General features: G+C 47.8%; 39 non-coding genes across 39 annotated transcripts; 19 read left to right on the forward strand and 20 right to left on the reverse strand.

Moving 5' to 3' along the window:
• Positions 1–163: 163 nt before the first annotated feature.
• trnad-guc (transfer RNA aspartic acid (anticodon GUC)) lies at positions 164–235 on the forward strand. Its single transcript has one exon. It is a non-coding gene; the product is annotated as a tRNA-Asp (tRNA).
• Positions 236–338: 103 nt separating this feature from the next.
• Positions 339–410, reverse strand: trnag-ucc (transfer RNA glycine (anticodon UCC)). The gene has a single exon. It is a non-coding gene; the product is annotated as a tRNA-Gly (tRNA).
• A 505-nt stretch (positions 411–915) lies between these two features.
• Positions 916–1,031, reverse strand: LOC141327142 (U5 spliceosomal RNA). The gene has a single exon (XR_012354456.1). It is a non-coding gene; the product is annotated as a U5 spliceosomal RNA (small nuclear RNA).
• Positions 1,032–1,430: 399 nt separating this feature from the next.
• On the forward strand, positions 1,431–1,501 carry trnag-gcc (transfer RNA glycine (anticodon GCC)). The gene has a single exon. It is a non-coding gene; the product is annotated as a tRNA-Gly (tRNA).
• Positions 1,502–2,070: 569 nt separating this feature from the next.
• Positions 2,071–2,142, forward strand: trnad-guc (transfer RNA aspartic acid (anticodon GUC)). Its single transcript has one exon. It is a non-coding gene; the product is annotated as a tRNA-Asp (tRNA).
• A 103-nt stretch (positions 2,143–2,245) lies between these two features.
• trnag-ucc (transfer RNA glycine (anticodon UCC)) lies at positions 2,246–2,317 on the reverse strand. The gene has a single exon. It is a non-coding gene; the product is annotated as a tRNA-Gly (tRNA).
• A 505-nt stretch (positions 2,318–2,822) lies between these two features.
• Positions 2,823–2,938, reverse strand: LOC141327219 (U5 spliceosomal RNA). The gene has a single exon (XR_012354528.1). It is a non-coding gene; the product is annotated as a U5 spliceosomal RNA (small nuclear RNA).
• A 1,038-nt stretch (positions 2,939–3,976) lies between these two features.
• On the forward strand, positions 3,977–4,048 carry trnad-guc (transfer RNA aspartic acid (anticodon GUC)). The gene has a single exon. It is a non-coding gene; the product is annotated as a tRNA-Asp (tRNA).
• A 680-nt stretch (positions 4,049–4,728) lies between these two features.
• Positions 4,729–4,844, reverse strand: LOC141327108 (U5 spliceosomal RNA). The gene has a single exon (XR_012354424.1). It is a non-coding gene; the product is annotated as a U5 spliceosomal RNA (small nuclear RNA).
• Positions 4,845–5,243: 399 nt separating this feature from the next.
• Positions 5,244–5,314, forward strand: trnag-gcc (transfer RNA glycine (anticodon GCC)). The gene has a single exon. It is a non-coding gene; the product is annotated as a tRNA-Gly (tRNA).
• A 569-nt stretch (positions 5,315–5,883) lies between these two features.
• Positions 5,884–5,955, forward strand: trnad-guc (transfer RNA aspartic acid (anticodon GUC)). Its single transcript has one exon. It is a non-coding gene; the product is annotated as a tRNA-Asp (tRNA).
• A 103-nt stretch (positions 5,956–6,058) lies between these two features.
• On the reverse strand, positions 6,059–6,130 carry trnag-ucc (transfer RNA glycine (anticodon UCC)). The gene has a single exon. It is a non-coding gene; the product is annotated as a tRNA-Gly (tRNA).
• Positions 6,131–6,635: 505 nt separating this feature from the next.
• Positions 6,636–6,751, reverse strand: LOC141327143 (U5 spliceosomal RNA). Its single transcript, XR_012354457.1, has one exon. It is a non-coding gene; the product is annotated as a U5 spliceosomal RNA (small nuclear RNA).
• Positions 6,752–7,150: 399 nt separating this feature from the next.
• trnag-gcc (transfer RNA glycine (anticodon GCC)) lies at positions 7,151–7,221 on the forward strand. The gene has a single exon. It is a non-coding gene; the product is annotated as a tRNA-Gly (tRNA).
• A 569-nt stretch (positions 7,222–7,790) lies between these two features.
• On the forward strand, positions 7,791–7,862 carry trnad-guc (transfer RNA aspartic acid (anticodon GUC)). Its single transcript has one exon. It is a non-coding gene; the product is annotated as a tRNA-Asp (tRNA).
• A 103-nt stretch (positions 7,863–7,965) lies between these two features.
• Positions 7,966–8,037, reverse strand: trnag-ucc (transfer RNA glycine (anticodon UCC)). Its single transcript has one exon. It is a non-coding gene; the product is annotated as a tRNA-Gly (tRNA).
• A 505-nt stretch (positions 8,038–8,542) lies between these two features.
• Positions 8,543–8,658, reverse strand: LOC141327144 (U5 spliceosomal RNA). The gene has a single exon (XR_012354458.1). It is a non-coding gene; the product is annotated as a U5 spliceosomal RNA (small nuclear RNA).
• Positions 8,659–9,057: 399 nt separating this feature from the next.
• trnag-gcc (transfer RNA glycine (anticodon GCC)) lies at positions 9,058–9,128 on the forward strand. The gene has a single exon. It is a non-coding gene; the product is annotated as a tRNA-Gly (tRNA).
• A 569-nt stretch (positions 9,129–9,697) lies between these two features.
• Positions 9,698–9,769, forward strand: trnad-guc (transfer RNA aspartic acid (anticodon GUC)). The gene has a single exon. It is a non-coding gene; the product is annotated as a tRNA-Asp (tRNA).
• A 103-nt stretch (positions 9,770–9,872) lies between these two features.
• On the reverse strand, positions 9,873–9,944 carry trnag-ucc (transfer RNA glycine (anticodon UCC)). Its single transcript has one exon. It is a non-coding gene; the product is annotated as a tRNA-Gly (tRNA).
• A 505-nt stretch (positions 9,945–10,449) lies between these two features.
• LOC141327147 (U5 spliceosomal RNA) lies at positions 10,450–10,565 on the reverse strand. The gene has a single exon (XR_012354460.1). It is a non-coding gene; the product is annotated as a U5 spliceosomal RNA (small nuclear RNA).
• A 399-nt stretch (positions 10,566–10,964) lies between these two features.
• trnag-gcc (transfer RNA glycine (anticodon GCC)) lies at positions 10,965–11,035 on the forward strand. Its single transcript has one exon. It is a non-coding gene; the product is annotated as a tRNA-Gly (tRNA).
• A 569-nt stretch (positions 11,036–11,604) lies between these two features.
• Positions 11,605–11,676, forward strand: trnad-guc (transfer RNA aspartic acid (anticodon GUC)). Its single transcript has one exon. It is a non-coding gene; the product is annotated as a tRNA-Asp (tRNA).
• A 103-nt stretch (positions 11,677–11,779) lies between these two features.
• Positions 11,780–11,851, reverse strand: trnag-ucc (transfer RNA glycine (anticodon UCC)). The gene has a single exon. It is a non-coding gene; the product is annotated as a tRNA-Gly (tRNA).
• Positions 11,852–12,356: 505 nt separating this feature from the next.
• Positions 12,357–12,472, reverse strand: LOC141327148 (U5 spliceosomal RNA). Its single transcript, XR_012354461.1, has one exon. It is a non-coding gene; the product is annotated as a U5 spliceosomal RNA (small nuclear RNA).
• A 399-nt stretch (positions 12,473–12,871) lies between these two features.
• trnag-gcc (transfer RNA glycine (anticodon GCC)) lies at positions 12,872–12,942 on the forward strand. Its single transcript has one exon. It is a non-coding gene; the product is annotated as a tRNA-Gly (tRNA).
• Positions 12,943–13,511: 569 nt separating this feature from the next.
• trnad-guc (transfer RNA aspartic acid (anticodon GUC)) lies at positions 13,512–13,583 on the forward strand. Its single transcript has one exon. It is a non-coding gene; the product is annotated as a tRNA-Asp (tRNA).
• A 680-nt stretch (positions 13,584–14,263) lies between these two features.
• On the reverse strand, positions 14,264–14,379 carry LOC141327149 (U5 spliceosomal RNA). The gene has a single exon (XR_012354462.1). It is a non-coding gene; the product is annotated as a U5 spliceosomal RNA (small nuclear RNA).
• A 399-nt stretch (positions 14,380–14,778) lies between these two features.
• trnag-gcc (transfer RNA glycine (anticodon GCC)) lies at positions 14,779–14,849 on the forward strand. Its single transcript has one exon. It is a non-coding gene; the product is annotated as a tRNA-Gly (tRNA).
• A 569-nt stretch (positions 14,850–15,418) lies between these two features.
• trnad-guc (transfer RNA aspartic acid (anticodon GUC)) lies at positions 15,419–15,490 on the forward strand. Its single transcript has one exon. It is a non-coding gene; the product is annotated as a tRNA-Asp (tRNA).
• Positions 15,491–15,593: 103 nt separating this feature from the next.
• trnag-ucc (transfer RNA glycine (anticodon UCC)) lies at positions 15,594–15,665 on the reverse strand. Its single transcript has one exon. It is a non-coding gene; the product is annotated as a tRNA-Gly (tRNA).
• A 505-nt stretch (positions 15,666–16,170) lies between these two features.
• Positions 16,171–16,286, reverse strand: LOC141327221 (U5 spliceosomal RNA). The gene has a single exon (XR_012354530.1). It is a non-coding gene; the product is annotated as a U5 spliceosomal RNA (small nuclear RNA).
• Positions 16,287–16,685: 399 nt separating this feature from the next.
• Positions 16,686–16,756, forward strand: trnag-gcc (transfer RNA glycine (anticodon GCC)). The gene has a single exon. It is a non-coding gene; the product is annotated as a tRNA-Gly (tRNA).
• A 744-nt stretch (positions 16,757–17,500) lies between these two features.
• On the reverse strand, positions 17,501–17,572 carry trnag-ucc (transfer RNA glycine (anticodon UCC)). Its single transcript has one exon. It is a non-coding gene; the product is annotated as a tRNA-Gly (tRNA).
• Positions 17,573–18,077: 505 nt separating this feature from the next.
• LOC141327150 (U5 spliceosomal RNA) lies at positions 18,078–18,193 on the reverse strand. Its single transcript, XR_012354463.1, has one exon. It is a non-coding gene; the product is annotated as a U5 spliceosomal RNA (small nuclear RNA).
• A 399-nt stretch (positions 18,194–18,592) lies between these two features.
• On the forward strand, positions 18,593–18,663 carry trnag-gcc (transfer RNA glycine (anticodon GCC)). The gene has a single exon. It is a non-coding gene; the product is annotated as a tRNA-Gly (tRNA).
• Positions 18,664–19,232: 569 nt separating this feature from the next.
• Positions 19,233–19,304, forward strand: trnad-guc (transfer RNA aspartic acid (anticodon GUC)). The gene has a single exon. It is a non-coding gene; the product is annotated as a tRNA-Asp (tRNA).
• Positions 19,305–19,407: 103 nt separating this feature from the next.
• On the reverse strand, positions 19,408–19,479 carry trnag-ucc (transfer RNA glycine (anticodon UCC)). Its single transcript has one exon. It is a non-coding gene; the product is annotated as a tRNA-Gly (tRNA).
• Positions 19,480–19,984: 505 nt separating this feature from the next.
• Positions 19,985–20,100, reverse strand: LOC141327151 (U5 spliceosomal RNA). Its single transcript, XR_012354464.1, has one exon. It is a non-coding gene; the product is annotated as a U5 spliceosomal RNA (small nuclear RNA).
• Between the last annotated feature and the right edge of the window lie 31 nt (positions 20,101–20,131).

The raw sequence follows: 20,131 nt of genomic DNA on the forward strand, positions 1-20,131 counted from the left end.
AAAGTGGTCCAAATGAGGACCCCCTGTAATGTGTAGCATTCAAGATATTGGGAGACTCAATAAGATCAAGGCAGGTTGATTTGTTTTTTTCATGGAGTAGTGGCTCCTTATGCTGATGTCTGTGAAGTCAAGTCGGCTGGGGGCGAAGCACAGCGGGTACAGCTCCTCGTTAGTATAGTGGACAGTATCTCCGCCTGTCACGCGGAAGACCGGGGTTCGATTCCCCGACGGGGAGACCCAGCTCTTTGCTGCTGCTGAACGACTCATCCAAAAGATTTTGGTGCTCACAGAGGTCACAGAAGGAGTTCTGCTTCAACGTCAGCCAGAGCCAAAACAAATGCGTTGGCCGGGAATCGAACCCGGGTCAACTGCTTGGAAGGCAGCTATGCTCACCACTATACCACCAACGCAAGTTCCCGACTCCAGCTTTTAGCCATCTGAAAAGAATGCTTGAAATGCACAAGTCACTGATAGGGCAAAAGGAGCTGAAGCCATCTTTGTTTGTATCCCGTCATGTACGAGAGAGTGCTGTCTTTCCATGCGGGCTAAAGAAATCTGGAGCTGCGACGCAGAAAGCGCAAAGGCCGCAAGTACAGAACGTGGTGAGGCGCGCTTCGTTCCACCGCCCATTGGCTGGTGGCCAGTTTTACTCTTGACACTCCAATACAGCTCTGTTGTGAGCAGAAAAGAATGCTGGAAGTACATAAGTCACTGACAGGGCCAAAGTAGCTGAAGCCCAAGGTTTGGATCCCATCATGTCATGAGAGTGCTGTCTTTCCATGCTGGCTGAAAAAAAATGTGAAGTTGCGACACAGGAAGCGCAAAGGCTGCAAACACGGTCCACGAGAAAGCACGCTTTGCTCCAATGCACATTGGTGTGTGGTCAGATTTAGTCTGCTATTGAAACTGCAGTGCAGCTCTGCTGTGAGCAGAGCACCCAAAAATACAGGTCACTCGGAAAGGTTCCCCTCCACGGAAATCTTTAGTAAAAGGCGAAAGATTTATGCGTCTATGAAGAGAAACTCGAGTTGTGTGCCCATGCGCTTGAGCATGTGCGCTCCCTGTGGTAAACCACTATACTCACAAAGGGTAATCTAGGGTGCCGATAAGATTTTCATCTCCCCCTCACTCCAAATGGGAGGAGTAAAAGTGAAAAAGTCTCTTCCATCATCCATTCTCGCCTGCCACACAGGAGGCCTGGCTCTGATTCCCGGGCAAATGCAGGAACAGAGTTCTTTTAAGTAAGGGGTGTGTGTTTGCATGTGTGTGGGATTCTTTAAAATGAGCCTTGAAGGCCAAGCCTAATTTGCTAGAAGGAGCTCCAAACTTTGCATATTGACCCAACCCCCCTTTCCCTGGATTTGACGTGTAACAGTTACGCACCATTACTAAATCCAGGGCAATGTGAAGGCCGAAGTTCTCCCAGCTGAGCATTGGTGGTTCAGTGGTAGAATTCTCGCCTGCCACGCGGGAGACCCGGGTCCGATTCCCGGCCAATGCAGGAACAGAGTGCTTTTAATTAAGTTGTGTGTGTGCTTGCATGTGTGTAAGGTTCTTTAAAATGAAGCCTGATTTACTTGAAGGAGCTCCAACCTTTGCATACCGACCAACCCCCGTTCCCTGACGAATCTTTTCAGAAACTCATTAGTCCGTCTATATTCGTCAAATGCCTATAAAACTTGTTCACTTTATCTATAGGTTGACGAAGTTTAGCAGTGGGCAATATACTCGTAAATGCGGTGTTAATTCCAAACGTTCTCCCTCCTTTCCGAGCATTGGTGGTTCAGTGGTAGAATTCTAGCAGTGGGCGATATGATCCACGTAAATGCGATGTTACTGCCACATGATTTCCCATCCTTTTTTTCATGTTCCCATTATGAAAAGTAAAAAAAAATAGTAATAATAGTAAAGTGGTCCAAATGAGGACCCCCTGTAATGTGTAGCATTCAAGATATTGGGAGACTCAATAAGATCAAGGCAGGTTGATTTGTTTTTTTCATGGAGTAGTGGCTCCTTATGCTGATGTCTGTGAAGTCAAGTCGGCTGGGGGCGAAGCACAGCGGGTACAGCTCCTCGTTAGTATAGTGGACAGTATCTCCGCCTGTCACGCGGAAGACCGGGGTTCGATTCCCCGACGGGGAGACCCAGCTCTTTGCTGCTGCTGAACGACTCATCCAAAAGATTTTGGTGCTCACAGAGGTCACAGAAGGAGTTCTGCTTCAACGTCAGCCAGAGCCAAAACAAATGCGTTGGCCGGGAATCGAACCCGGGTCAACTGCTTGGAAGGCAGCTATGCTCACCACTATACCACCAACGCAAGTTCCCGACTCCAGCTTTTAGCCATCTGAAAAGAATGCTTGAAATGCACAAGTCACTGATAGGGCAAAAGGAGCTGAAGCCATCTTTGTTTGTATCCCGTCATGTACGAGAGAGTGCTGTCTTTCCATGCGGGCTAAAGAAATCTGGAGCTGCGACGCAGAAAGCGCAAAGGCCGCAAGTACAGAACGTGGTGAGGCGCGCTTCGTTCCACCGCCCATTGGCTGGTGGCCAGTTTTACTCTTGACACTCCAATACAGCTCTGTTGTGAGCAGAAAAGAATGCTGGAAGTACATAAGTCACTGACAGGGCCAAAGTAGCTGAAGCCCAAGGTTTGGATCCCATCATGTCATGAGAGTGCTGTCTTTCCATGCTGGCTGAAAAAAAATGTGAAGTTGCGACACAGGAAGCGCAAAGGCTGCAAACACAGTCCACGAGAAAGCACGCTTTGCTCCAATGCACATTGGTGTGTGGTCAGATTTAGTCTGCTATTGAAACTGCAGTGCAGCTCTGCTGTGTGCAGAGCACCCAAAAATACAGGTCACTCGGAAAGGTTCCCCTCCACGGAAATCTTTAGTAAAAGGCGAAAGATTTATGCGTCTATGAAGAGAAACTCGAGTTGTGTGCCCATGCGCTTGAGCATGTGCGCTACCTGTGGTAAACCACTATACTCACAAAGGGTAATCTAGGGTGCCGATAAGATTTTCATCTCCCCCTCACTCCAAATGGGAGGAGTAAAAGTTAAAAAGTCTCTTCCATCATCCATTCTCGCCTGCCACACAGGAGGCCTGGCTCTGATTCCCGGGCAAATGCAGGAACAGAGTTCTTTTAAGTAAGGGGTGTGTGTTTGCATGTGTGTGGGATTCTTTAAAATGAGCCTTGAAGGCCAAGCCTGATTTGCTAGAAGGAGCTCCAAACTTTGCATATTGACCCAACCCCCCTTTCCCTGGATTTGACGTGTAACAGTTACGCACCATTACTAAATCCAGGGCAATGTGAAGGCCGAAGTTCTCCCAGCTGAGCATTGGTGGTTCAGTGGTAGAATTCTCGCCTGCCACGCGGGAGACCCGGGTCCGATTCCTGGCCAATGCAGGAACAGAGTTCTTTTAATTAAGTTGTGTGTGTGCTTGCATGTGTGTAAGGTTCTTTAAAATGAAGCCTGATTTACTTGAAGGAGCTCCAACCTTTGCATACCGACCAACCCCCGTTCCCTGACGAATCTTTTCAGAAACTCATTAGTCCGTCTATATTCGTCAAATGCCTATAAAACTTGTTCACTTTATCTATAGGTTGACGAAGTTTAGCAGTGGGCAATATACTCGTAAATGCGGTGTTAATTCAAAACGTTCTCCCTCCTTTCCGAGCATTGGTGGTTCAGTGGTAGAATTCTAGCAGTGGGCGATATGATCCACGTAAATGCGATGTTACTGCCACATGATTTCCCATCCTTTTTTTCATGTTCCCATTATGAAAAGTAAAAAAAATAGTAATAATAGTAAAGTGGTCCAAATGAGGACCCCCTGTAATGTGTAGCATTCAAGATATTGGGAGACTCAATAAGATCAAGGCAGGTTGATTTGTTTTTTTCATGGAGTAGTGGCTCCTTATGCTGATGTCTGTGAAGTCAAGTCGGCTGGGGGCGAAGCACAGCGGGTACAGCTCCTCGTTAGTATAGTGGACAGTATCTCCGCCTGTCACGCGGAAGACCGGGGTTCGATTCCCCGACGGGGAGACCCAGCTCTTTGCTGCTGCTGAACGACTCATCCAAAAGATTTTGGTGCTCACAGAGGTCACAGAAGGAGTTCTGTTTCAACGTCAGCCAGAGCCAAAACAAATGCGCTGGCCGGGAATCGAACCCGGGTCAACTGCTTGGAAGACAGCTATGCTCACCACTATACCACCAACGCAAGTTCCCGACTCCAGCTTTTAGCCATCTGAAAAGAATGCTTGAAATGCACAAGTCACTGATAGGGCAAAAGGAGCTGAAGCCATCTTTGTTTGTATCCCGTCATGTACGAGAGAGTGCTGTCTTTCCATGCGGGCTAAAGAAATCTGGAGCTGCGACGCAGAAAGCGCAAAGGCCGCAAGTACAGAACGTGGTGAGGCGCGCTTCGTTCCACCGCCCATTGGCTGGTGGCCAGTTTTACTCTTGACACTCCAATACAGCTCTGTTGTGAGCAGAAAAGAATGCTGGAAGTACATAAGTCACTGACAGGGCCAAAGTAGCTGAAGCCCAAGGTTTGGATCCCATCATGTCATGAGAGTGCTGTCTTTCCATGCTGGCTGAAAAAAAATGTGAAGTTGCGACACAGGAAGCGCAAAGGCTGCAAACACGGTCCACGAGAAAGCACGCTTTGCTCCAATGCACATTGGTGTGTGGTCAGATTTAGTCTGCTATTGAAACTGCAGTGCAGCTCTGCTGTGAGCAGAGCACCCAAAAATACAGATCACTCGGAAAGGTTCCCCTCCACGGAAATCTTTAGTAAAAGGCGAAAGATTTATGCGTCTATGAAGAGAAACTCGAGTTGTGTGCCCATGCGCTTGAGCATGTGCGCTCCCTGTGGTAAACCACTATACTCACAAAGGGTAATCTAGGGTGCCGATAAGATTTTCATCTCCCCCTCACTCCAAATGGGAGGAGTAAAAGTTAAAAAGTCTCTTCCATCATCCATTCTCGCCTGCCACACAGGAGGCCTGGCTCTGATTCCCGGGCAAATGCAGGAACAGAGTTCTTTTAAGTAAGGGGTGTGTGTTTGCATGTGTGTGGGATTCTTTAAAATGAGCCTTGAAGGCCAAGCCTGATTTGCTAGAAGGAGCTCCAAACTTTGCATATTGACCCAACCCCCCTTTCCCTGGATTTGACGTGTAACAGTTACGCACCATTACTAAATCCAGGGCAATGTGAAGGCCGAAGTTCTCCCAGCTGAGCATTGGTGGTTCAGTGGTAGAATTCTCGCCTGCCACGCGGGAGACCCGGGTCCGATTCCCGGCCAATGCAGGAACAGAGTTCTTTTAATTAAGTTGTGTGTGTGCTTGCATGTGTGTAAGGTTCTTTAAAATGAAGCCTGATTTACTTGAAGGAGCTCCAACCTTTGCATACCGACCAACCCCCGTTCCCTGACGAATCTTTTCAGAAACTCATTAGTCCGTCTATATTCGTCAAATGCCTATAAAACTTGTTCACTTTATCTATAGGTTGACGAAGTTTAGCAGTGGGCAATATACTCGTAAATGCGGTGTTAATTCCAAACGTTCTCCCTCCTTTCCGAGCATTGGTGGTTCAGTGGTAGAATTCTAGCAGTGGGCGATATGATCCACGTAAATGCGATGTTACTGCCACATGATTTCCCATCCTTTTTTTCATGTTCCCATTATGAAAAGTAAAAAAAAATAGTAATAATAGTAAAGTGGTCCAAATGAGGACCCCCTGTAATGTGTAGCATTCAAGATATTGGGAGACTCAATAAGATCAAGGCAGGTTGATTTGTTTTTTTCATGGAGTAGTGGCTCCTTATGCTGATGTCTGTGAAGTCAAGTCGGCTGGGGGCGAAGCACAGCGGGTACAGCTCCTCGTTAGTATAGTGGACAGTATCTCCGCCTGTCACGCGGAAGACCGGGGTTCGATTCCCCGACGGGGAGACCCAGCTCTTTGCTGCTGCTGAACGACTCATCCAAAAGATTTTGGTGCTCACAGAGGTCACAGAAGGAGTTCTGCTTCAACGTCAGCCAGAGCCAAAACAAATGCGTTGGCCGGGAATCGAACCCGGGTCAACTGCTTGGAAGGCAGCTATGCTCACCACTATACCACCAACGCAAGTTCCCGACTCCAGCTTTTAGCCATCTGAAAAGAATGCTTGAAATGCACAAGTCACTGATAGGGCAAAAGGAGCTGAAGCCATCTTTGTTTGTATCCCGTCATGTACGAGAGAGTGCTGTCTTTCCATGCGGGCTAAAGAAATCTGGAGCTGCGACGCAGAAAGCGCAAAGGCCGCAAGTACAGAACGTGGTGAGGCGCGCTTCGTTCCACCGCCCATTGGCTGGTGGCCAGTTTTACTCTTGACACTCCAATACAGCTCTGTTGTGAGCAGAAAAGAATGCTGGAAGTACATAAGTCACTGACAGGGCCAAAGTAGCTGAAGCCCAAGGTTTGGATCCCATCATGTCATGAGAGTGCTGTCTTTCCATGCTGGCTGAAAAAAAATGTGAAGTTGCGACACAGGAAGCGCAAAGGCTGCAAACACGGTCCACGAGAAAGCACGCTTTGCTCCAATGCACATTGGTGTGTGGTCAGATTTAGTCTGCTATTGAAACTGCAGTGCAGCTCTGCTGTGAGCAGAGCACCCAAAAATACAGGTCACTCGGAAAGGTTCCCCTCCACGGAAATCTTTAGTAAAAGGCGAAAGATTTATGCGTCTATGAAGAGAAACTCGAGTTGTGTGCCCATGCGCTTGAGCATGTGCGCTCCCTGTGGTAAACCACTATACTCACAAAGGGTAATCTAGGGTGCCGATAAGATTTTCATCTCCCCCTCACTCCAAATGGGAGGAGTAAAAGTGAAAAAGTCTCTTCCATCATCCATTCTCGCCTGCCACACAGGAGGCCTGGCTCTGATTCCCGGGCAAATGCAGGAACAGAGTTCTTTTAAGTAAGGGGTGTGTGTTTGCATGTGTGTGGGATTCTTTAAAATGAGCCTTGAAGGCCAAGCCTAATTTGCTAGAAGGAGCTCCAAACTTTGCATATTGACCCAACCCCCCTTTCCCTGGATTTGACGTGTAACAGTTACGCACCATTACTAAATCCAGGGCAATGTGAAGGCCGAAGTTCTCCCAGCTGAGCATTGGTGGTTCAGTGGTAGAATTCTCGCCTGCCACGCGGGAGACCCGGGTCCGATTCCCGGCCAATGCAGGAACAGAGTGCTTTTAATTAAGTTGTGTGTGTGCTTGCATGTGTGTAAGGTTCTTTAAAATGAAGCCTGATTTACTTGAAGGAGCTCCAACCTTTGCATACCGACCAACCCCCGTTCCCTGACGAATCTTTTCAGAAACTCATTAGTCCGTCTATATTCGTCAAATGCCTATAAAACTTGTTCACTTTATCTATAGGTTGACGAAGTTTAGCAGTGGGCAATATACTCGTAAATGCGGTGTTAATTCCAAACGTTCTCCCTCCTTTCCGAGCATTGGTGGTTCAGTGGTAGAATTCTAGCAGTGGGCGATATGATCCACGTAAATGCGATGTTACTGCCACATGATTTCCCATCCTTTTTTTCATGTTCCCATTATGAAAAGTAAAAAAAAATAGTAATAATAGTAAAGTGGTCCAAATGAGGACCCCCTGTAATGTGTAGCATTCAAGATATTGGGAGACTCAATAAGATCAAGGCAGGTTGATTTGTTTTTTTCATGGAGTAGTGGCTCCTTATGCTGATGTCTGTGAAGTCAAGTCGGCTGGGGGCGAAGCACAGCGGGTACAGCTCCTCGTTAGTATAGTGGACAGTATCTCCGCCTGTCACGCGGAAGACCGGGGTTCGATTCCCCGACGGGGAGACCCAGCTCTTTGCTGCTGCTGAACGACTCATCCAAAAGATTTTGGTGCTCACAGAGGTCACAGAAGGAGTTCTGCTTCAACGTCAGCCAGAGCCAAAACAAATGCGTTGGCCGGGAATCGAACCCGGGTCAACTGCTTGGAAGGCAGCTATGCTCACCACTATACCACCAACGCAAGTTCCCGACTCCAGCTTTTAGCCATCTGAAAAGAATGCTTGAAATGCACAAGTCACTGATAGGGCAAAAGGAGCTGAAGCCATCTTTGTTTGTATCCCGTCATGTACGAGAGAGTGCTGTCTTTCCATGCGGGCTAAAGAAATCTGGAGCTGCGACGCAGAAAGCGCAAAGGCCGCAAGTACAGAACGTGGTGAGGCGCGCTTCGTTCCACCGCCCATTGGCTGGTGGCCAGTTTTACTCTTGACACTCCAATACAGCTCTGTTGTGAGCAGAAAAGAATGCTGGAAGTACATAAGTCACTGACAGGGCCAAAGTAGCTGAAGCCCAAGGTTTGGATCCCATCATGTCATGAGAGTGCTGTCTTTCCATGCTGGCTGAAAAAAAATGTGAAGTTGCGACACAGGAAGCGCAAAGGCTGCAAACACGGTCCACGAGAAAGCACGCTTTGCTCCAATGCACATTGGTGTGTGGTCAGATTTAGTCTGCTATTGAAACTGCAGTGCAGCTCTGCTGTGAGCAGAGCACCCAAAAATACAGGTCACTCGGAAAGGTTCCCCTCCACGGAAATCTTTAGTAAAAGGCGAAAGATTTATGCGTCTATGAAGAGAAACTCGAGTTGTGTGCCCATGCGCTTGAGCATGTGCGCTCCCTGTGGTAAACCACTATACTCACAAAGGGTAATCTAGGGTGCCGATAAGATTTTCATCTCCCCCTCACTCCAAATGGGAGGAGTAAAAGTGAAAAAGTCTCTTCCATCATCCATTCTCGCCTGCCACACAGGAGGCCTGGCTCTGATTCCCGGGCAAATGCAGGAACAGAGTTCTTTTAAGTAAGGGGTGTGTGTTTGCATGTGTGTGGGATTCTTTAAAATGAGCCTTGAAGGCCAAGCCTAATTTGCTAGAAGGAGCTCCAAACTTTGCATATTGACCCAACCCCCCTTTCCCTGGATTTGACGTGTAACAGTTACGCACCATTACTAAATCCAGGGCAATGTGAAGGCCGAAGTTCTCCCAGCTGAGCATTGGTGGTTCAGTGGTAGAATTCTCGCCTGCCACGCGGGAGACCCGGGTCCGATTCCCGGCCAATGCAGGAACAGAGTGCTTTTAATTAAGTTGTGTGTGTGCTTGCATGTGTGTAAGGTTCTTTAAAATGAAGCCTGATTTACTTGAAGGAGCTCCAACCTTTGCATACCGACCAACCCCCGTTCCCTGACGAATCTTTTCAGAAACTCATTAGTCCGTCTATATTCGTCAAATGCCTATAAAACTTGTTCACTTTATCTATAGGTTGACGAAGTTTAGCAGTGGGCAATATACTCGTAAATGCGGTGTTAATTCCAAACGTTCTCCCTCCTTTCCGAGCATTGGTGGTTCAGTGGTAGAATTCTAGCAGTGGGCGATATGATCCACGTAAATGCGATGTTACTGCCACATGATTTCCCATCCTTTTTTTCATGTTCCCATTATGAAAAGTAAAAAAAAATAGTAATAATAGTAAAGTGGTCCAAATGAGGACCCCCTGTAATGTGTAGCATTCAAGATATTGGGAGACTCAATAAGATCAAGGCAGGTTGATTTGTTTTTTTCATGGAGTAGTGGCTCCTTATGCTGATGTCTGTGAAGTCAAGTCGGCTGGGGGCGAAGCACAGCGGGTACAGCTCCTCGTTAGTATAGTGGACAGTATCTCCGCCTGTCACGCGGAAGACCGGGGTTCGATTCCCCGACGGGGAGACCCAGCTCTTTGCTGCTGCTGAACGACTCATCCAAAAGATTTTGGTGCTCACAGAGGTCACAGAAGGAGTTCTGCTTCAACGTCAGCCAGAGCCAAAACAAATGCGTTGGCCGGGAATCGAACCCGGGTCAACTGCTTGGAAGGCAGCTATGCTCACCACTATACCACCAACGCAAGTTCCCGACTCCAGCTTTTAGCCATCTGAAAAGAATGCTTGAAATGCACAAGTCACTGATAGGGCAAAAGGAGCTGAAGCCATCTTTGTTTGTATCCCGTCATGTACGAGAGAGTGCTGTCTTTCCATGCGGGCTAAAGAAATCTGGAGCTGCGACGCAGAAAGCGCAAAGGCCGCAAGTACAGAACGTGGTGAGGCGCGCTTCGTTCCACCGCCCATTGGCTGGTGGCCAGTTTTACTCTTGACACTCCAATACAGCTCTGTTGTGAGCAGAAAAGAATGCTGGAAGTACATAAGTCACTGACAGGGCCAAAGTAGCTGAAGCCCAAGGTTTGGATCCCATCATGTCATGAGAGTGCTGTCTTTCCATGCTGGCTGAAAAAAAATGTGAAGTTGCGACACAGGAAGCGCAAAGGCTGCAAACACGGTCCACGAGAAAGCACGCTTTGCTCCAATGCACATTGGTGTGTGGTCAGATTTAGTCTGCTATTGAAACTGCAGTGCAGCTCTGCTGTGAGCAGAGCACCCAAAAATACAGGTCACTCGGAAAGGTTCCCCTCCACGGAAATCTTTAGTAAAAGGCGAAAGATTTATGCGTCTATGAAGAGAAACTCGAGTTGTGTGCCCATGCGCTTGAGCATGTGCGCTCCCTGTGGTAAACCACTATACTCACAAAGGGTAATCTAGGGTGCCGATAAGATTTTCATCTCCCCCTCACTCCAAATGGGAGGAGTAAAAGTGAAAAAGTCTCTTCCATCATCCATTCTCGCCTGCCACACAGGAGGCCTGGCTCTGATTCCCGGGCAAATGCAGGAACAGAGTTCTTTTAAGTAAGGGGTGTGTGTTTGCATGTGTGTGGGATTCTTTAAAATGAGCCTTGAAGGCCAAGCCTAATTTGCTAGAAGGAGCTCCAAACTTTGCATATTGACCCAACCCCCCTTTCCCTGGATTTGACGTGTAACAGTTACGCACCATTACTAAATCCAGGGCAATGTGAAGGCCGAAGTTCTCCCAGCTGAGCATTGGTGGTTCAGTGGTAGAATTCTCGCCTGCCACGCGGGAGACCCGGGTCCGATTCCCGGCCAATGCAGGAACAGAGTGCTTTTAATTAAGTTGTGTGTGTGCTTGCATGTGTGTAAGGTTCTTTAAAATGAAGCCTGATTTACTTGAAGGAGCTCCAACCTTTGCATACCGACCAACCCCCGTTCCCTGACGAATCTTTTCAGAAACTCATTAGTCCGTCTATATTCGTCAAATGCCTATAAAACTTGTTCACTTTATCTATAGGTTGACGAAGTTTAGCAGTGGGCAATATACTCGTAAATGCGGTGTTAATTCCAAACGTTCTCCCTCCTTTCCGAGCATTGGTGGTTCAGTGGTAGAATTCTAGCAGTGGGCGATATGATCCACGTAAATGCGATGTTACTGCCACATGATTTCCCATCCTTTTTTTCATGTTCCCATTATGAAAAGTAAAAAAAAATAGTAATAATAGTAAAGTGGTCCAAATGAGGACCCCCTGTAATGTGTAGCATTCAAGATATTGGGAGACTCAATAAGATCAAGGCAGGTTGATTTGTTTTTTTCATGGAGTAGTGGCTCCTTATGCTGATGTCTGTGAAGTCAAGTCGGCTGGGGGCGAAGCACAGCGGGTACAGCTCCTCGTTAGTATAGTGGACAGTATCTCCGCCTGTCACGCGGAAGACCGGGGTTCGATTCCCCGACGGGGAGACCCAGCTCTTTGCTGCTGCTGAACGACTCATCCAAAAGATTTTGGTGCTCACAGAGGTCACAGAAGGAGTTCTGCTTCAACGTCAGCCAGAGCCAAAACAAATGCGTTGGCCGGGAATCGAACCCGGGTCAACTGCTTGGAAGGCAGCTATGCTCACCACTATACCACCAACGCAAGTTCCCGACTCCAGCTTTTAGCCATCTGAAAAGAATGCTTGAAATGCACAAGTCACTGATAGGGCAAAAGGAGCTGAAGCCATCTTTGTTTGTATCCCGTCATGTACGAGAGAGTGCTGTCTTTCCATGCGGGCTAAAGAAATCTGGAGCTGCGACGCAGAAAGCGCAAAGGCCGCAAGTACAGAACGTGGTGAGGCGCGCTTCGTTCCACCGCCCATTGGCTGGTGGCCAGTTTTACTCTTGACACTCCAATACAGCTCTGTTGTGAGCAGAAAAGAATGCTGGAAGTACATAAGTCACTGACAGGGCCAAAGTAGCTGAAGCCCAAGGTTTGGATCCCATCATGTCATGAGAGTGCTGTCTTTCCATGCTGGCTGAAAAAAAATGTGAAGTTGCGACACAGGAAGCGCAAAGGCTGCAAACACGGTCCACGAGAAAGCACGCTTTGCTCCAATGCACATTGGTGTGTGGTCAGATTTAGTCTGCTATTGAAACTGCAGTGCAGCTCTGCTGTGAGCAGAGCACCCAAAAATACAGGTCACTCGGAAAGGTTCCCCTCCACGGAAATCTTTAGTAAAAGGCGAAAGATTTATGCGTCTATGAAGAGAAACTCGAGTTGTGTGCCCATGCGCTTGAGCATGTGCGCTCCCTGTGGTAAACCACTATACTCACAAAGGGTAATCTAGGGTGCCGATAAGATTTTCATCTCCCCCTCACTCCAAATGGGAGGAGTAAAAGTGAAAAAGTCTCTTCCATCATCCATTCTCGCCTGCCACACAGGAGGCCTGGCTCTGATTCCCGGGCAAATGCAGGAACAGAGTTCTTTTAAGTAAGGGGTGTGTGTTTGCATGTGTGTGGGATTCTTTAAAATGAGCCTTGAAGGCCAAGCCTAATTTGCTAGAAGGAGCTCCAAACTTTGCATATTGACCCAACCCCCCTTTACCTGGATTTGACGTGTAACAGTTACGCACCATTACTAAATCCAGGGCAATGTGAAGGCCTAAAGTCTCCCAGCCGAGCATTGGTGGTTCAGTGGTAGAATTCTCGCCTGCCACGCGGGAGACCCGGGTCCGATTCCCGGCCAATGCAGGAACAGAGTGCTTTTAATTAAGTTGTGTGTGTGCTTGCATGTGTGTAAGGTTCTTTAAAATGAAGCCTGATTTACTTGAAGGAGCTCCAACCTTTGCATACCGACCAACCCCCGTTCCCTGACGAATCTTTTCAGAAACTCATTAGTCCGTCTATATTCGTCAAATGCCTATAAAACTTGTTCACTTTATCTATAGGTTGACGAAGTTTAGCAGTGGGCAATATACTCGTAAATGCGGTGTTAATTCCAAACGTTCTCCCTCCTTTCCGAGCATTGGTGGTTCAGTGGTAGAATTCTAGCAGTGGGCGATATGATCCACGTAAATGCGATGTTACTGCCACATGATTTCCCATCCTTTTTTTCATGTTCCCATTATGAAAAGTAAAAAAAAATAGTAATAATAGTAAAGTGGTCCAAATGAGGACCCCCTGTAATGTGTAGCATTCAAGATATTGGGAGACTCAATAAGATCAAGGCAGGTTGATTTGTTTTTTTCATGGAGTAGTGGCTCCTTATGCTGATGTCTGTGAAGTCAAGTCGGCTGGGGGCGAAGCACAGCGGGTACAGCTCCTCGTTAGTATAGTGGACAGTATCTCCGCCTGTCACGCGGAAGACCGGGGTTCGATTCCCCGACGGGGAGACCCAGCTCTTTGCTGCTGCTGAACGACTCATCCAAAAGATTTTGGTGCTCACAGAGGTCACAGAAGGAGTTCTGCTTCAACGTCAGCCAGAGCCAAAACAAATGCGTTGGCCGGGAATCGAACCCGGGTCAACTGCTTGGAAGGCAGCTATGCTCACCACTATACCACTAACGCAAGTTCCCGAATCCAGCTTTTAGCCATCTGAAAAGAATGCTTGAAATGCACAAGTCACTGATAGGGCAAAAGGAGCTGAAGCCATCTTTGTTTGTATCCCGTCATGTACGAGAGAGTGCTGTCTTTCCATGCGGGCTAAAGAAATCTGGAGCTGCGACGCAGAAAGCGTAAAGGCCGCAAGTACAGAACGTGGTGAGGCGCGCTTCGTTCCACCGCCCATTGGCTGGTGGCCAGTTTTACTCTTGACACTCCAATACAGCTCTGTTGTGAGCAGAAAAGAATGCTGGAAGTACATAAGTCACTGACAGGGCCAAAGTAGCTGAAGCCCAAGGTTTGGATCCCATCATGTCATGAGAGTGCTGTCTTTCCATGCTGGCTGAAAAAAAATGTGAAGTTGCGACACAGGAAGCGCAAAGGCTGCAAACACGGTCCACGAGAAAGCACGCTTTGCTCCAATGCACATTGGTGTGTGGTCAGATTTAGTCTGCTATTGAAACTGCAGTGCAGCTCTGCTGTGAGCAGAGCACCCAAAAATACAGGTCACTCGGAAAGGTTCCCCTCCACGGAAATCTTTAGTAAAAGGCGAAAGATTTATGCGTCTATGAAGAGAAACTCGAGTTGTGTGCCCATGCGCTTGAGCATGTGCGCTCCCTGTGGTAAACCACTATACTCACAAAGGGTAATCTAGGGTGCCGATAAGATTTTCATCTCCCCCTCACTCCAAATGGGAGGAGTAAAAGTTAAAAAGTCTCTTCCATCATCCATTCTCGCCTGCCACACAGGAGGCCTGGCTCTGATTCCCGGGCAAATGCAGGAACAGAGTTCTTTTAAGTAAGGGGTGTGTGTTTGCATGTGTGTGGGATTCTTTAAAATGAGCCTTGAAGGCCAAGCCTGATTTGCTAGAAGGAGCTCCAAACTTTGCATATTGACCCAACCCCCCTTTACCTGGATTTGACGTGTAACAGTTACGCACCATTACTAAATCCAGGGCAATGTGAAGGCCTAAAGTCTCCCAGCCGAGCATTGGTGGTTCAGTGGTAGAATTCTCGCCTGCCACGCGGGAGACCCGGGTCCGATTCCCGGCCAATGCAGGAACAGAGTGCTTTTAATTAAGTTGTGTGTGTGCTTGCATGTGTGTAAGGTTCTTTAAAATGAAGCCTGATTTACTTGAAGGAGCTCCAACCTTTGCATACCGACCAACCCCCGTTCCCTGACGAATCTTTTCAGAAACTCATTAGTCCGTCTATATTCGTCAAATGCCTATAAAACTTGTTCACTTTATCTATAGGTTGACGAAGTTTAGCAGTGGGCAATATACTCGTAAATGCGGTGTTAATTCCAAACGTTCTCCCTCCTTTCCGAGCATTGGTGGTTCAGTGGTAGAATTCTAGCAGTGGGCGATATGATCCACGTAAATGCGATGTTACTGCCACATGATTTCCCATCCTTTTTTTCATGTTCCCATTATGAAAAGTAAAAAAAAATAGTAATAATAGTAAAGTGGTCCAAATGAGGACCCCCTGTAATGTGTAGCATTCAAGATATTGGGAGACTCAATAAGATCAAGGCAGGTTGATTTGTTTTTTTCATGGAGTAGTGGCTCCTTATGCTGATGTCTGTGAAGTCAAGTCGGCTGGGGGCGAAGCACAGCGGGTACAACTCCTCGTTAGTATAGTGGACAGTATCTCCGCCTGTCACGCGGAAGACCGGGGTTCGATTCCCCGACGGGGAGACCCAGCTCTTTGCTGCTGCTGAACGACTCATCCAAAAGATTTTGGTGCTCACAGAGGTCACAGAAGGAGTTCTGCTTCAACGTCAGCCAGAGCCAAAACAAATGCGTTGGCCGGGAATCGAACCCGGGTCAACTGCTTGGAAGGCAGCTATGCTCACCACTATACCACCAACGCAAGTTCCCGACTCCAGCTTTTAGCCATCTGAAAAGAATGCTTGAAATGCACAAGTCACTGAGAGGGCAAAAGGAGCTGAAGCCATCTTTGTTTGTATCCCGTCATGTACGAGAGAGTGCTGTCTTTCCATGCGGGCTAAAGAAATCTGGAGCTGCGACGCAGAAAGCGCAAAGGCCGCAAGTACAGAACGTGGTGAGGCGCGCTTCGTTCCACCGCCCATTGGCTGGTGGCCAGTTTTACTCTTGACACTCCAATACAGCTCTGTTGTGAGCAGAAAAGAATGCTGGAAGTACATAAGTCACTGACAGGGCCAAAGTAGCTGAAGCCCAAGGTTTGGATCCCATCATGTCATGAGAGTGCTGTCTTTCCATGCTGGCTGAAAAAAAATGTGAAGTTGCGACACAGGAAGCGCAAAGGCTGCAAACACGGTCCACGAGAAAGCACGCTTTGCTCCAATGCACATTGGTGTGTGGTCAGATTTAGTCTGCTTTTGAAACTGCAGTGCAGCTCTGCTGTGAGCAGAGCACCCAAAAATACAGATCACTCGGAAAGGTTCCCCTCCACGGAAATCTTTAGTAAAAGGCGAAAGACTTATGCGTCTATGAAGAGAAACTCGAGTTGTGTGCCCATGCGCTTGAGCATGTGCGCTCCCTGTGGTAAACCACTATACTCACAAAGGGTAATCTAGGGTGCCGATAAGATTTTCATCTCCCCCTCACTCCAAATGGGAGGAGTAAAAGTTAAAAAGTCTCTTCCATCATCCATTCTCGCCTGCCACACAGGAGGCCTGGCTCTGATTCCCGGGCAAATGCAGGAACAGAGTTCTTTTAAGTAAGGGGTGTGTGTTTGCATGTGTGTGGGATTCTTTAAAATGAGCCTTGAAGGCCAAGCCTGATTTGCTAGAAGGAGCTCCAAACTTTGCATATTGACCCAACCCCCCTTTCCCTGGATTTGACGTGTAACAGTTACGCACCATTACTAAATCCAGGGCAATGTGAAGGCCGAAGTTCTCCCAGCTGAGCATTGGTGGTTCAGTGGTAGAATTCTCGCCTGCCACGCGGGAGACCCGGGTCCGATTCCCGGCCAATGCAGGAACAGAGTTCTTTTAATTAAGTTGTGTGTGTGCTTGCATGTGTGTAAGGTTCTTTAAAATTAAGCCTGATTTACTTGAAGGAGCTCCAACCTTTGCATACCGACCAACCCCCGTTCCCTGACGAATCTTTTCAGAAACTCATTAGTCCGTCTATATTCGTCAAATGCCTATAAAACTTGTTCACTTTATCTATAGGTTGACGAAGTTTAGCAGTGGGCAATATACTCGTAAATGCGGTGTTAATTCCAAACGTTCTCCCTCCTTTCCGAGCATTGGTGGTTCAGTGGTAGAATTCTAGCAGTGGGCGATATGATCCACGTAAATGCGATGTTACTGCCACATGATTTCCCATCCTTTTTTTCATGTTCCCATTATGAAAAGTAAAAAAAAATAGTAATAATAGTAAAGTGGTCCAAATGAGGACCCCCTGTAATGTGTAGCATTCAAGATATTGGGAGACTCAATAAGATCAAGGCAGGTTGATTTGTTTTTTTCATGGAGTAGTGGCTCCTTATGCTGATGTCTGTGAAGTCAAGTCGGCTGGGGGCGAAGCACAGCGGGTACAGCTCCTCGTTAGTATAGTGGACAGTATCTCCGCCTGTCACGCGGAAGACCGCGGTTCGATTCCCCGACGGGGAGACCCAGCTCTTTGCTGCTGCTGAACGACTCATCCAAAAGATTTTGGTGCTCACAGAGGTCACAGAAGGAGTTCTGCTTCAACGTCAGCCAGAGCCAAAACAAATGCGTTGGCCGGGAATCGAACCCGGGTCAACTGCTTGGAAGGCAGCTATGCTCACCACTATACCACCAACGCAAGTTCCCGACTCCAGCTTTTAGCCATCTGAAAAGAATGCTTGAAATGCACAAGTCACTGATAGGGCAAAAGGAGCTGAAGCCATCTTTGTTTGTATCCCGTCATGTACGAGAGAGTGCTGTCTTTCCATGCGGGCTAAAGAAATCTGGAGCTGCGACGCAGAAAGCGCAAAGGCCGCAAGTACAGAACGTGGTGAGGCGCGCTTCGTTCCACCGCCCATTGGCTGGTGGCCAGTTTTACTCTTGACACTCCAATACAGCTCTGTTGTGAGCAGAAAAGAATGCTGGAAGTACATAAGTCACTGACAGGGCCAAAGTAGCTGAAGCCCAAGGTTTGGATCCCATCATGTCATGAGAGTGCTGTCTTTCCATGCTGGCTGAAAAAAAATGTGAAGTTGCGACACAGGAAGCGCAAAGGCTGCAAACACGGTCCACGAGAAAGCACGCTTTGCTCCAATGCACATTGGTGTGTGGTCAGATTTAGTCTGCTATTGAAACTGCAGTGCAGCTCTGCTGTGAGCAGAGCACCCAAAAATACAGGTCACTCGGAAAGGTTCCCCTCCACGGAAATCTTTAGTAAAAGGCGAAAGATTTATGCGTCTATGAAGAGAAACTCGAGTTGTGTGCCCATGCGCTTGAGCATGTGCGCTCCCTGTGGTAAACCACTATACTCACAAAGGGTAATCTAGGGTGCCGATAAGATTTTCATCTCCCCCTCACTCCAAATGGGAGGAGTAAAAGTTAAAAAGTCTCTTCCATCATCCATTCTCGCCTGCCACACAGGAGGCCTGGCTCTGATTCCCGGGCAAATGCAGGAACAGAGTTCTTTTAAGTAAGGGGTGTGTGTTTGCATGTGTGTGGGATTCTTTAAAATGAGCCTTGAAGGCCAAGCCTGATTTGCTAGAAGGAGCTCCAAACTTTGCATATTGACCCAACCCCCCTTTCCCTGGATTTGACGTGTAACAGTTACGCACCATTACTAAATCCAGGGCAATGTGAAGGCCGAAGTTCTCCCAGCTGAGCATTGGTGGTTCAGTGGTAGAATTCTCGCCTGCCACGCGGGAGACCCGGGTCCGATTCCCGGCCAATGCAGGAACAGAGTTCTTTTAATTAAGTTGTGTGTGTGCTTGCATGTGTGTAAGGTTCTTTAAAATGAAGCCTGATTTACTTGAAGGAGCTCCAACCTTTGCATACCGACCAACCCCCGTTCCCTGACGAATCTTTTCAGAAACTCATTAGTCCGTCTATATTCGTCAAATGCCTATAAAACTTGTTCACTTTATCTATAGGTTGACGAAGTTTAGCAGTGGGCAATATACTCGTAAATGCGGTGTTAATTCCAAACGTTCTCCCTCCTTTCCGAGCATTGGTGGTTCAGTGGTAGAATTCTAGCAGTGGGCGATATGATCCACGTAAATGCGATGTTACTGCCACATGATTTCCCATCCTTTTTTTCATGTTCCCATTATGAAAAGTAAAAAAAAATAGTAATAATAGTAAAGTGGTCCAAATGAGGACCCCCTGTAATGTGTAGCATTCAAGATATTGGGAGACTCAATAAGATCAAGGCAGGTTGATTTGTTTTTTTCATGGAGTAGTGGCTCCTTATGCTGATGTCTGTGAAGTCAAGTCGGCTGGGGGCGAAGCACAGCGGGTACAGCTCCTCGTTAGTATAGTGGACAGTATCTCCGCCTGTCACGCGGAAGACCGGGGTTCGATTCCCCGACGGGGAGACCCAGCTCTTTGCTGCTGCTGAACGACTCATCCAAAAGATTTTGGTGCTCACAGAGGTCACAGAAGGAGTTCTGCTTCAACGTCAGCCAGAGCCAAAACAAATGCGTTGGCCGGGAATCGAACCCGGGTCAACTGCTTGGAAGGCAGCTATGCTCACCACTATACCACCAACGCAAGTTCCCGACTACAGCTTTTAGCCATCTGAAAAGAATGCTTGAAATGCACAAGTCACTGATAGGGCAAAAGGAGCTGAAGCCATCTTTGTTTGTATCCCGTCATGTACGAGAGAGTGCTGTCTTTCCATGCGGGCTAAAGAAATCTGGAGCTGCGACGCAGAAAGCGCAAAGGCCGCAAGTACAGAACGTGGTGAGGCGCGCTTCGTTCCACCGCCCATTGGCTGGTGGCCAGTTTTACTCTTGACACTCCAATACAGCTCTGTTGTGAGCAGAAAAGAATGCTGGAAGTACATAAGTCACTGACAGGGCCAAAGTAGCTGAAGCCCAAGGTTTGGATCCCATCATGTCATGAGAGTGCTGTCTTTCCATGCTGGCTGAAAAAAAATGTGAAGTTGCGACACAGGAAGCGCAAAGGCTGCAAACACGGTCCACGAGAAAGCACGCTTTGCTCCAATGCACATTGGTGTGTGGTCAGATTTAGTCTGCTATTGAAACTGCAGTGCAGCTCTGCTGTGAGCAGAGCACCCAAAAATACAGGTCACTCGGAAAGGTTCCCCTCCACGGAAATCTTTAGTAAAAGGCGAAAGATTTATGCGTCTATGAAGAGAAACTCGAGTTGTGTGCCCATGCGCTTGAGCATGTGCGCTCCC

This window comes from Garra rufa, chromosome 2 (assembly GCF_049309525.1).
Source record: "Garra rufa chromosome 2, GarRuf1.0, whole genome shotgun sequence".
Lineage (NCBI taxonomy): Eukaryota > Metazoa > Chordata > Actinopteri > Cypriniformes > Cyprinidae > Garra > Garra rufa.